The following is a 13,841-nucleotide window of genomic DNA, read 5'->3' as shown; positions in this document are numbered from 1 at the left end:
CATGACATCTCCTCCATATTGGTATGATCTCATGTGACTGAATGATGACCCCCATGACATCTCCTCCATAGTGGTATGATCTCATGTAACTGAATGATGACCCCATGACATCTCCTCCATAGTGGTATGATCTCCTGTGACTGAATGATGACCCCATGACATCTCCTCCATAGTGGTATTACCTCCTGTGACTGAATGATGACCCCCATGACATCTCCTCCATAGTGGTATGATCTCCTGTGACTGAATGATGACCCCCATGACATCTCCTCCATAGTGGTATGATCCCCTGTGACTCAATGATGACCCTCATGACATCTCCTCCATAGTGGTATGATCCCCTGTGACTGAATGATGACCCCCATGACATCTCCTCCATAGTGGTATGATCCCCTGTGACTCAATGATGACCCTCATGACATCTCCTCCATAGTGGTATGATCCCCTGTGACTGAATGATGACCCCATGACATCTCCATAGTGGTATGATCTCCTGTGACTGAATGATGACCCCATGACATCTCCTCCATAATGGTATGACCTCCTGTGACTGAATGATGACCCCATGACATCTCCTCCATAGTGGTATGACCTCATGTGACTGAATGATGACCCCCATGACATCTCCTCCACAGTGGTATGATCTCATGTGACTGAATGATGACCCCCATGACATCTCCTCCATAGTGGTATGATCTCATGTGACTGAATGATGACCCCCATGACATCTCCTCCATAGTGGTATGATCTCATGTGACTGAATGATGACCCCCATGACATCTCCATTGTGGTATGATCTCCTGGGACTGAATGATGACCCCCATGACATCTCCTCCATAGTGTTATGATCTCCTGTGACTGAATGATGACCCCCATGACATCTCCTCCATAGTGGTATGATCTTATGTGACTGAATGATGACCCCCATGACATCTCCTCCATAGTGGTATGATCTCATGTGACTGAATGATGACCCCCATGACATCTCCTCCATAGTGGTATGATCTCATGTGACTGAATGATGACCCCATGACATCTCCTCCATAATGGTATGATCTCCTGTGACTGAATGATTACCCCCATGACATCTCCTCCATAGTGGTATGATCTCATGTGACTGAATGATGACCCCATGACATCTCCTCCATAGTGGTATGATCTCCTCATGTGACTGAATGATGACCCCATGACATCTCCTCCATAGTGGTATGATCTCATTTGACTGAATGATGACCCCATGACATCTTCTCCATAGTGGTATGATCTCCTGTGACTGAATGATGACCCCCATGACATCTCCTCCATTGTGGTATGACCTCATGTGACTGAATGATGACCCCCATGACATCTCCTCCATAGTGGTATGACCTCATGTGACTGAATGTTGACCCCATGACATCTCCTCCATAGTGGTATGGTCTCCTGTGACTGAATGATGACCCCCATGACATCTCCTCCATAGTGGTATGATCTCCTGTGACTGAATGATGACCCCATGACATCTCCTCCATAGTGGTATGATCTCCTGTGACTGAATGATGACCCCCATGACATCTCCTCCATAGTGGTATGACCTCATGTGACTGAATGTTGACCCCATGACATCTCCTCCATAGAGGTATGATCTCATGTGACTGAATGATGACCCTCATGACATCTTCTCCATAGTGGTATGATCCCCTGTGACTGAATGATGACCCCCATGACATCTCCTCCATAGTGGTATGATCCCCTGTGACTGAATGATGACCCCATGACATCTCCATAGTGGTATGATCTCATGGGACTGAATGATGACCCCATGACATCTCCTCCATAGTGGTATGATCTCATGTGACTGAATGATGACCCCATGACATCTCCTCCATAGTGGTATGATCTCCTGTGACTGAATGTTGACCCCATGACATCTCCTCCATAGTGGTATGATCTCATGTGACTGAATGATGACCCCCATGATATCTCCATAGTGGTATGATCTCCTGGGACTGAATGATGACCCCATGACATCTCCTCCATAATGGTATGATCTCCTGTGACTGAATGATTACCCCCATGACATCTCCTCCATAGTGGTATGATCTCATGTGACTGAATGATGACCCCATGACATCTCCTCCATAGTGGTATGATCTCATTTGACTGAATGATGACCCCATGACATCTGCTCCATAGTGGTATGATCTCATGTGACTGAATGATGACCCCCATGACATCTGCTCCATAGTGGTATGACCTCCTGTGACTGAATGATGACCCCATGACATCTGCTCCATAGTGGTATGATCTCATGTGACTGAATGATGACCCCATGACATCTCCTCCATAGTGGTATGATCTCCTCATGTGACTGAATGATGACCCCATGACATCTCCTCCATAGTGGTATGATCTCATTTGACTGAATGATGACCCCATGACATCTTCTCCATAGTGGTATGATCTCATGTGACTGAATGATGACCCCCATGATATCTCCTCCATAGTGGTATGACCCCATGTGACTGAATGATGACCCCAAGACATCTCCTCCATAGTGGTATGATCTCCTGTGACTGAATGATGACCCCATGACATCTCCTCCATAGTGGTATTACCTCCTGTGACTGAATGATGACCCCATGACATCTTCTCCATAGTGGTATGATCTCCTGTGACTGAATGATGACCCCCATGACATCTCCTCCATAGTGGTATGATCTCATGTGACTGAATGATGACCCCATGACATCTCCTCCATAGTGGTATGATCCCCTGTGACTCAATGATGACCCTCATGACATCTCCTCCATAGTGGTATGATCCCCTGTGACTGAATGATGACCCCATGACATCTCCATAGTGGTATGATGTCCTGTGACTGAATGATGACTCCATGACATCTCCTCCATAGTGGTATGATCTTCTGTGACTGAATGATGACCCCCATGACATCTCCTCCATAGTGGTATGACCTCATGTGACTGAATGGAGACCCCATGACATCTCCTCCATAGTGGTATGACCTCATTTGACTGAATGATGACCCCATGACATCTCCTCCATAGTGGTATGATCTCCTGTGACTGAATGATGACCCCCATGACATCTCTTCCATAATGGTATGATCTCATGTGACTGAATGATGACCCCATGACATCTCCTCCATAGTGGTATGACCTCCTGTGACTGAATGATAACCCCCATGACATCTCCTCCATAGTGGTATGATCTCATGTGACTGAATGATGACCCCATGACATCTCCTCCATAGTGGTATGATCTCCTGTGACTGAATGATGACCCCCATGACATCTCCTCCATAGTGGTATGATCTCATGTGACTGAATGATGACCCCATGACATCTCCTCCATAGTGGTATGATCTCATGTGACTGAATGATGACCCCATGACATCTTCTCCATAGTGGTATGATCTCATGATCTCATGTGACTGAATGATGACCCCCATGACATCTCCTCCATAGTGGTATGATCTCATGTAACTGAATGATGACCCCCATGAAATCTCCTCCATAGTGATATGACCTCATGTGACTGAATGATGACCCCCATGACATCTCCTCCATAGTGATATGACCTCATGTGACTGAATGATGACCCCCATGAAATCTCCTCCATAGTGATATGACCTCATGTGACTGAATGATGACCCCCATGACATCTCCTCCATAGTGGTATGATCTCCTGTGACTGAATGATGACCCAATGACATCTCCTCCATAGTGGTATGATTTCATGTGACTGAATGATGACCCCCATGACATCTCCTCCATAGTGGTATGATCTCATGTAACTGAATGATGACCCCCATGACATCTCCTCCATAGTGGTATGACCTCATGTGACTGAATGATGACCCCAAGACATCTCCATAGTGGTATGATCTCATGTGACTGAATGATGACCCCATGACATCTCCTCCATAGTGGTTTGATCTCCTGTGACTGAATGATGACCCCCATGACATCTTCTCCATAGTGGTATGATCTCATGTGACTGAATGATGACCCCATGACATCTCCTCCATAGTGGTTTGATCTCCTGTGACTGAATGATGACCCCCATGACATCTTCTCCATAGTGGTATGACCTCATGTGACTGAATGATGACCCCAAGACATCTCCATAGTGGTATGATCTCATGTGACTGAATGATGACCCCATGACATCTCCTCCATAGTGGTATGATCTCATGTGACTGAATGATGACCCCCATGACATCTCCTCCATAGTGGTATGATCTCATGTGACTGAATGATGACCCCATGATTTCTCCTCCATATTGGTATGACCTCCTGTGACTGAATGATGACCCCATGACATCTCCTCCATAGTGGTATGATCTCCTGTGACTGAATGATGACCCCCATGACATCTTCTTCATAGTGGTATGATCTCCTGTGACTGAATGATGACCCAATGACATCTCCTCCATAGTGGTATGATCTCATGTGACTGAATGATGACCCCATGACATCTCCTCCATAGTGGTATGATCTCATGTAACTGAATGATGACCCCCATGACATCTCCTCCATAGTGGTATGATCTCCTGTGACTGAATGATGACCCCCATGACATCTCCTCCATAGTGGTATGATCTCATGTGACTGAATGATGACCCCATGACATCTCCTCCATAGTGGTATGATCTCATGTGACTGAATGAGGACCCCCATGACATCTCCTCCATAGTGGTATGACCTCATGTGACTGAATGATGACCCCAAGACATCTCCTCCATTGTGGTATGATCTCATGTGACTGAATGATGACCCCCATGACATCTCCTCCATAGTGGTATGATCTCATGAGACTGAATGATGACCCCATGACATCTCCTCCATAGTGGTATGATCTCATGTGACTGAATGATGACCCCCATGACATCTCCTCCATAGTGGTATGACCTCATGTGACTGAATGATGACCCCATGACATCTCCTCCATAGTGGTATGACCTCATGTGACTGAATGATGACCCCATTACATCTCCTCCATAGTGGTATGATCTCCTGTGACTGAATGATGACCCCATGACATCTCCTCCATAGTGGTATGACCTCATGTGACTGAATGATGACCCCATGACATCTCCTCCATAGTGGTATGATCTCCTGTGACTGAATGATGACCCCCATGACATCTCCTCCATTGTGGTATGATCTCATGTGACTGAATGATGACCCCCCCCATGACATCTCCTCCATTGTGGTATGATCTCCTGTGACTGAATGATGACCCCATGACATCTCCTCCATAGTGGTATGTTCTCCTGTGACTGAATGATGACCCCCATGACATCTCCATAGTGGTATGATCTCATGTGACTGAATGATGACCCCATGACATCTCCTCCATAGTGGTATGATCTCCTGTGACTGAATGATGACCCCCATGACATCTCCTCCATAGTGGTATGATCTCATGTAACTGAATGATGACCCCCATGACATCTCCTCCATAGTGGTATGATCTCCTGTGACTGAATGATGACCCCATGATATCTCCTCCATAGTGGTATGATCTCATGTGACTGAATGATGACCCCCATGACATCTCCTCCATAGTGGTATGATCTCATGTAACTGAATGATGACCCCCATGACATCTCCTCCATAGTGGTATGATCTCCTGTGACTGAATGATGACCCCATGATATCTCCTCCATAGTAGTATGATCTCATGTGACTGAATGATGACCCCATGACATCTGCTCCATAGTGGTATGATCTCATGTGACTGAATGATGACCCCCATGACATCTGCTCCATAGTGGTATGACCTCCTGTGACTGAATGATGACTCCATGACATCTCCTCCATATTGGTATGATCTCATGTGACTGAATGATGACCCCCATGACATCTCCTCCATAGTGGTATGATCTCATGTAACTGAATGATGACCCCATGACATCTCCTCCATAGTGGTATGATCTCCTGTGACTGAATGATGACCCCATGACATCTCCTCCATAGTGGTATTACCTCCTGTGACTGAATGATGACCCCCATGACATCTCCTCCATAGTGGTATGATCTCCTGTGACTGAATGATGACCCCCATGACATCTCCTCCATAGTGGTATGATCCCCTGTGACTCAATGATGACCCTCATGACATCTCCTCCATAGTGGTATGATCCCCTGTGACTGAATGATGACCCCCATGACATCTCCTCCATAGTGGTATGATCCCCTGTGACTCAATGATGACCCTCATGACATCTCCTCCATAGTGGTATGATCCCCTGTGACTGAATGATGACCCCTTGACATCTCCATAGTGGTATGATCTCCTGTGACTGAATGATGACCCCATGACATCTCCTCCATAATGGTATGACCTCCTGTGACTGAATGATGACCCCATGACATCTCCTCCATAGTGGTATGATCTCATGTGACTGAATGATGACCCCATGACATCTCCTCCATATTGGTATGACCTCATGTGACTGAATGATGACCCCCATGACATCTCCTCCACAGTGGTATGATCTCATGTGACTGAATGATGACCCCCATGACATCTCCTCCATAGTGGTATGATCTCATGTGACTGAATGATGACCCCCATGACATCTCCTCCATAGTGGTATGATCTCATGTGACTGAATGATGACCCCCATGACATCTCCATTGTGGTATGATCTCCTGGGACTGAATGATGACCCCCATGACATCTCCTCCATAGTGTTATGATCTCCTGTGACTGAATGATGACCCCCATGACATCTCCTCCATAGTGGTATGATCTTATGTGACTGAATGATGACCCCCATGACATCTCCTCCATAGTGGTATGATCCCATGTGACTGAATGATGACCCCCATGACATCTCCTCCATAGTGGTATGATCTCATGTGACTGAATGATGACCCCATGACATCTCCTCCATAATGGTATGATCTCCTGTGACTGAATGATTACCCCCATGACATCTCCTCCATAGTGGTATGATCTCATGTGACTGAATGATGACCCCATGACATCTCCTCCATAGTGGTATGATCTCCTCATGTGACTGAATGATGACCCCATGACATCTCCTCCATAGTGGTATGATCTCATTTGACTGAATGATGACCCCATGACATCTTCTCCATAGTGGTATGATCTCCTGTGACTGAATGATGACCCCCATGACATCTCCTCCATTGTGGTATGACCTCATGTGACTGAATGATGACCCCCATGACATCTCCTCCATAGTGGTATGACCTCATGTGACTGAATGTTGACCCCATGACATCTCCTCCATAGTGGTATGGTCTCCTGTGACTGAATGATGACCCCCATGACATCTCCTCCATAGTGGTATGATCTCCTGTGACTGAATGATGACCCCATGACATCTCCTCCATAGTGGTATGATCTCCTGTGACTGAATGATGACCCCCATGACATCTCCTCCATAGTGGTATGACCTCATGTGACTGAATGTTGACCCCATGACATCTCCTCCATAGAGGTATGATCTCATGTGACTGAATGATGACCCCCATGACATCTTCTCCATAGTGGTATGATCCCCTGTGACTGAATGATGACCCCCATGACATCTCCTCCATAGTGGTATGATCCCCTGTGACTGAATGATGACCCCATGACATCTCCATAGTGGTATGATCTCATGGGACTGAATGATGACCCCATGACATCTCCTCCATAGTGGTATGATCTCATGTGACTGAATGATGACCCCATGACATCTCCTCCATAGTGGTATGATCTCCTGTGACTGAATGTTGACCCCATGACATCTCCTCCATAGTGGTATGATCTCATGTGACTGAATGATGACCCCCATGACATCTCCATAGTGGTATGATCTCCTGGGACTGAATGATGACCCCATGACATCTCCTCCATAATGGTATGATCTCCTGTGACTGAATGATTACCCCCATGACATCTCCTCCATAGTGGTATGATCTCATGTGACTGAATGATGACCCCATGACATCTCCTCCATAGTGGTATGATCTCCTCATGTGACTGAATGATGACCCCATGACATCTCCTCCATAGTGGTATGATCTCATTTGACTGAATGATGACCCCATGACATCTTCTCCATAGTGGTATGATCTCCTGTGACTGAATGATGACCCCCATGACATCTCCTCCATAGTGGTATGATCTCCTGTGACTGAATGATGACCCCCATGACATCTCCTCCATAGTGGTATGACCTCATGTGACTGAATGATGACCCCATGACATCTCCTCCATAGTGGTATGATCTCCTGTGACTGAATGATGACCCCATGATATCTCCTCCATAGTGGTATGATCTCATGTGACTGAATGATGACCCCCATGACATCTGCTCCATAGTGGTATGATCTCATGTGACTGAATGATGACCCCATGACATCTGCTCCATAGTGGTATGATCTCATGTGACTGAATGATGACCCCCATGACATCTGCTCCATAGTGGTATGACCTCCTGTGACTGAATGATGACCCCATGACATCTGCTCCATAGTGGTATGATCTCATGTGACTGAATGATGACCCCATGACATCTCCTCCATAGTGGTATGATCTCCTCATGTGACTGAATGATGACCCCATGACATCTCCTCCATAGTGGTATGATCTCATTTGACTGAATGATGACCCCATGACATCTTCTCCATAGTGGTATGATCTCATGTGACTGAATGATGACCCCATGACATCTCCTCCATAGTGGTATGATCTCCTGTGACTGAATGATGACCCCATGATATCTCCTCCATAGTGGTATGATCTCATGTGACTGAATGATGACCCCATGACATCTCCTCCATAGTGGTATGATCTCCTCATGTGACTGAATGATGACCCCATGACATCTCCTCCATAGTGGTATGATCTCATTTGACTGAATGATGACCCCATGACATCTTCTCCATAGTGGTATGATCTCATGTGACTGAATGATGACCCCATGACATCTGCTCCATAGTGGTATGATCTCATGTGACTGAATGATGACCCCCATGATATCTCCTCCATAGTGGTATGACCCCATGTGACTGAATGATGACCCCAAGACATCTCCTCCATAGTGGTATGATCTCCTGTGACTGAATGATGACCCCATGACATCTCCTCCATTGTGGTATTACCTCCTGTGACTGAATGATGACCCCATGACATCTTCTCCATAGTGGTATGATCTCCTGTGACTGAATGATGACCCCCATGACATCTCCTCCATAGTGGTATGATCTCATGTGACTGAATGATGACCCCATGACATCTCCTCCATAGTGGTATGATCCCCTGTGACTCAATGATGACCCTCATGACATCTCCTCCATAGTGGTATGATCCCCTGTGACTGAATGATGACCCCATGACATCTCCATAGTGGTATGATGTCCTGTGACTGAATGATGACTCCATGACATCTCCTCCATAGTGGTATGATCTTCTGTGACTGAATGATGACCCCCATGACATCTCCTCCATAGTGGTATGACCTCATGTGACTGAATGGAGACCCCATGACATCTCCTCCATAGTGGTATGACCTCATTTGACTGAATGATGACCCCATGACATCTCCTCCATAGTGGTATGATCTCCTGTGACTGAATGATGACCCCCATGACATCTCTTCCATAATGGTATGATCTCATGTGACTGAATGATGACCCCATGACATCTCCTCCATAGTGGTATGACCTCCTGTGACTGAATGATGACCCCCATGACATCTCCTCCATAGTGGTATGATCTCATGTGACTGAATGATGACCCCATGACATCTCCTCCATAGTGGTATGATCTCATGTGACTGAATGATGACCCCATGACATCTTCTCCATAGTGGTATGATCTCATGATCTCATGTGACTGAATGATGACCCCCATGACATCTCCTCCATAGTGGTATGATCTCATGTAACTGAATGATGACCCCCATGACATCTCCTCCATAGTGATATGACCTCATGTGACTGAATGATGACCCCCATGAAATCTCCTCCATAGTGATATGACCTCATGTGACTGAATGATGACCCCCATGACATCTCCTCCATAGTGATATGACCTCATGTGACTGAATGATGACCCCCATGAAATCTCCTCCATAGTGATATGACCTCATGTGACTGAATGATGACCCCCATGACATCTCCTCCATAGTGGTATGATCTCCTGTGACTGAATGATGACCCAATGACATCTCCTCCATAGTGGTATGATTTCATGTGACTGAATGATGACCCCCATGACATCTCCTCCATAGTGGTATGATCTCATGTAACTGAATGATGACCCCCATGACATCTCCTCCATAGTGGTATGACCTCATGTGACTGAATGATGACCCCAAGACATCTCCATAGTGGTATGATCTCATGTTACTGAATGATGACCCCATGACATCTCCTCCATAGTGGTTTGATCTCCTGTGACTGAATGATGACCCCCATGACATCTTCTCCATAGTGGTATGACCTCATGTGACTGAATGATGACCCCAAGACATCTCCATAGTGGTATGATCTCATGTGACTGAATGATGACCCCATGACATCTCCTCCATAGTGGTATGATCTCATGTGACTGAATGATGACCCCCATGACATCTCCTCCATAGTGGTATGATCTCATGTGACTGAATGATGACCCCATGATTTCTCCTCCATATTGGTATGACCTCCTGTGACTGAATGATGACCCCATGACATCTCCTCCATAGTGGTATGATCTCCTGTGACTGAATGATGACCCCCATGACATCTTCTTCATAGTGGTATGATCTCCTGTGACTGAATGATGACCCAATGACATCTCCTCCATAGTGGTATGATCTCATGTGACTGAATGATGACCCCATGACATCTCCTCCATAGTGGTATGATCTCATGTAACTGAATGATGACCCCCATGACATCTCCTCCATAGTGGTATGATCTCCTGTGACTGAATGATGACCCCCATGACATCTCCTCCATAGTGGTATGATCTCATGTGACTGAATGATGACCCCATGACATCTCCTCCATAGTGGTATGATCTCATGTGACTGAATGAGGACCCCCATGACATCTCCTCCATAGTGGTATGACCTCATGTGACTGAATGATGACCCCAAGACATCTCCTCCATTGTGGTATGATCTCATGTGACTGAATGATGACCCCCATGACATCTCCTCCATAGTGGTATGATCTCATGAGACTGAATGATGACCCCATGACATCTCCTCCATAGTGGTATGATCTCATGTGACTGAATGATGACCCCCATGACATCTCCTCCATAGTGGTATGACCTCATGTGACTGAATGATGACCCCATGACATCTCCTCCATAGTGGTATGACCTCATGTGACTGAATGATGACCCCATGACATCTCCTCCATAGTGGTATGATCTCCTGTGACTGAATGATGACCCCATGACATCTCCTCCATAGTGGTATGACCTCATGTGACTGAATGATGACCCCATGACATCTCCTCCATAGTGGTATGATCTCCTGTGACTGAATGATGACCCCCATGACATCTCCTCCATTGTGGTATGATCTCATGTGACTGAATGATGACCCCCCCCATGACATCTCCTCCATTGTGGTATGATCTCCTGTGACTGAATGATGACCCCATGACATCTCCTCCATAGTGGTATGTTCTCCTGTGACTGAATGATGACCCACATGACATCTCCATAGTGGTATGATCTCATGTGACTGAATGATGACCCCATGACATCTCCTCCATAGTGGTATGATCTCCTGTGACTGAATGATGACCCCCATGACATCTCCTCCATAGTGGTATGATCTCATGTAACTGAATGATGACCCCCATGACATCTCCTCCATAGTGGTATGATCTCCTGTGACTGAATGATGACCCCCATGACATCTCCTCCATAGTGGTATGATCTCCTGTGACTGAATGATGACCCCCATGACATCTCCTCCATAGTGGTATGATCTCCTGGGACTGAATGATGACCCCCATGACATCTCCTCCATAGTGGTATGACCTCATGTGACTGAATGATGACCCCCATGACATCTCCTCCATAGTAGTATGATCCCCTGTGACACAATTTGTGTTGGTTTCATCCATTCCCAGACATATTGATGATGGACCGAGGATATTGATATTATCTAGGACCCCCATATATTCTCCCAGACCAGTCCTGACAAGTTTTGCAACATCTGGAGGGCTACAGTTTTGATACCAGTAGTCTTCAAACTGTTCTTCTCCAGTTGTTGATAAACTACAACTCCCAACATGCCCTTTGGCTGTCTATGCATGCTGGGAGTTGTAATTTTGCAACAACTGGAGGAAACACTGAGTTAAGGAAAAAACTCTCAGTGTTCTGCAACCAGTGTGCCTCCAGCTGTTGCATAACTACAACCCCCAGCATGCAAAGACAGCCAAAGAGCATGCTGGAAGTTGTAGTAGTATGCCTCCAGCTGTTGCATAATTACAAGCCCCAGCATGCCCTTCAGCTGTCACTGCATGCTAAGAGTTGTAGTTTTTGCAACGGCTGAAGGCACACTGGTTGCGAAGTTTGTTACCTAACTCAGTGTTTCGCAACCAGTGTGCCTCCAGCTGTGGCAAACTACAACTCCCAGCTTGCACTGATAGAACATGCATGCTGGGAGTTGTAGTTTTTGCAACGGCAGAAGGCACACTGGTTGCGAAACACTGTGTTAAATGGGCACTGTCATGAACTTTTTTTTTCTATATATGTACTACAACCTACTTCTAATATGCTTTAATTATTTTTTTTTAATTTAAAACATTTTATTTTTATTTTGAAATCCGACCACTAGGGGTCTCCCTCCTAGTGACCGGCTGCAGCCTGGCGTGACGTCATGCCTGAACTCGGACTGATGCCGGCCGGGCAATCGGTCCGAATACATTAAGCCTACGCTCGCTCCCTGCCTGTCAATCAGACAGGTGAAAGAGAGCGCTGAGAGCTCATTGGCTCCCTGGCCTCACAGACTGGCCCGCCTCCCACTGCTGCCACAGGAAGGACTCAGCACTCACTAGGACTCACAATTTATTGCTTTTAGCGGGGGGGGGGCGGTGCCGGGTTAGCGCCGCAGCCGTAACAAAGTTATTGTTTTCACCACAGAGTGCATCCAGTTGTTTCAACACTACAACTCCCAGCATGCCCTGACAGCCAATAGATGTCAGGGCAAGCTGGGGGTTGTGGTGGTGAAACAGCTGGAGGCACCCTGTATAGGAGAACTAAGGGCGGAAGTCCCCCCCAGTAGGCATCAGTGACGTCGTGCCTGCTGGGGAAGTCTGCCTGGCAGGGACAGAAAAAAAAAAAAAGGATGGTGGGAGCTACTCTTTAAGTAACAAACCAGTGTGCCTCCAGCTGTTGCATAACTACAACCCCCAGCATGCACGGACAGCCAAAGGGCATACTGGTAGTGGTAGTTTTGCAACAGCTGGAGGTTTGCCCCCCCCCCCCCCCCCATGTGAATGTACAGTGGTCCCTCAACATATCATGGTAATCCGTTCCAAATGGACCATCGTTTGTTGAAACCATCGTATGCTGAGGGATCCGTGCAATGTAAAGTATAGGACAGTGGTCTACAACCTGCGGACCTCCAGATGTTGCAAAACTACAACACCCAGCATGCCCGGACAGCCGGGCATGCTGGGCGTTGTAGTTTTGCAACATCTGGAGATCCGCAGGTTGTAGACCACTGTTAGAGGAAGTTGTACTCGCCTGTCCCCGCCGCTCCGGACCGACACCGCTCGTCACCGCTGCCTGGGAAGTCGCCGTCCATTGGTGTTGCCGCGTCCCTGAGGTGTCCCCGACGCTCCGGTAAGGCCTCTGCT

This window comes from Hyla sarda, chromosome 3 (genome assembly GCF_029499605.1).
Source record: "Hyla sarda isolate aHylSar1 chromosome 3, aHylSar1.hap1, whole genome shotgun sequence".
NCBI lineage: Eukaryota > Metazoa > Chordata > Amphibia > Anura > Hylidae > Hyla > Hyla sarda.
Note: the sequence above shows the minus strand (reverse complement) of the source record.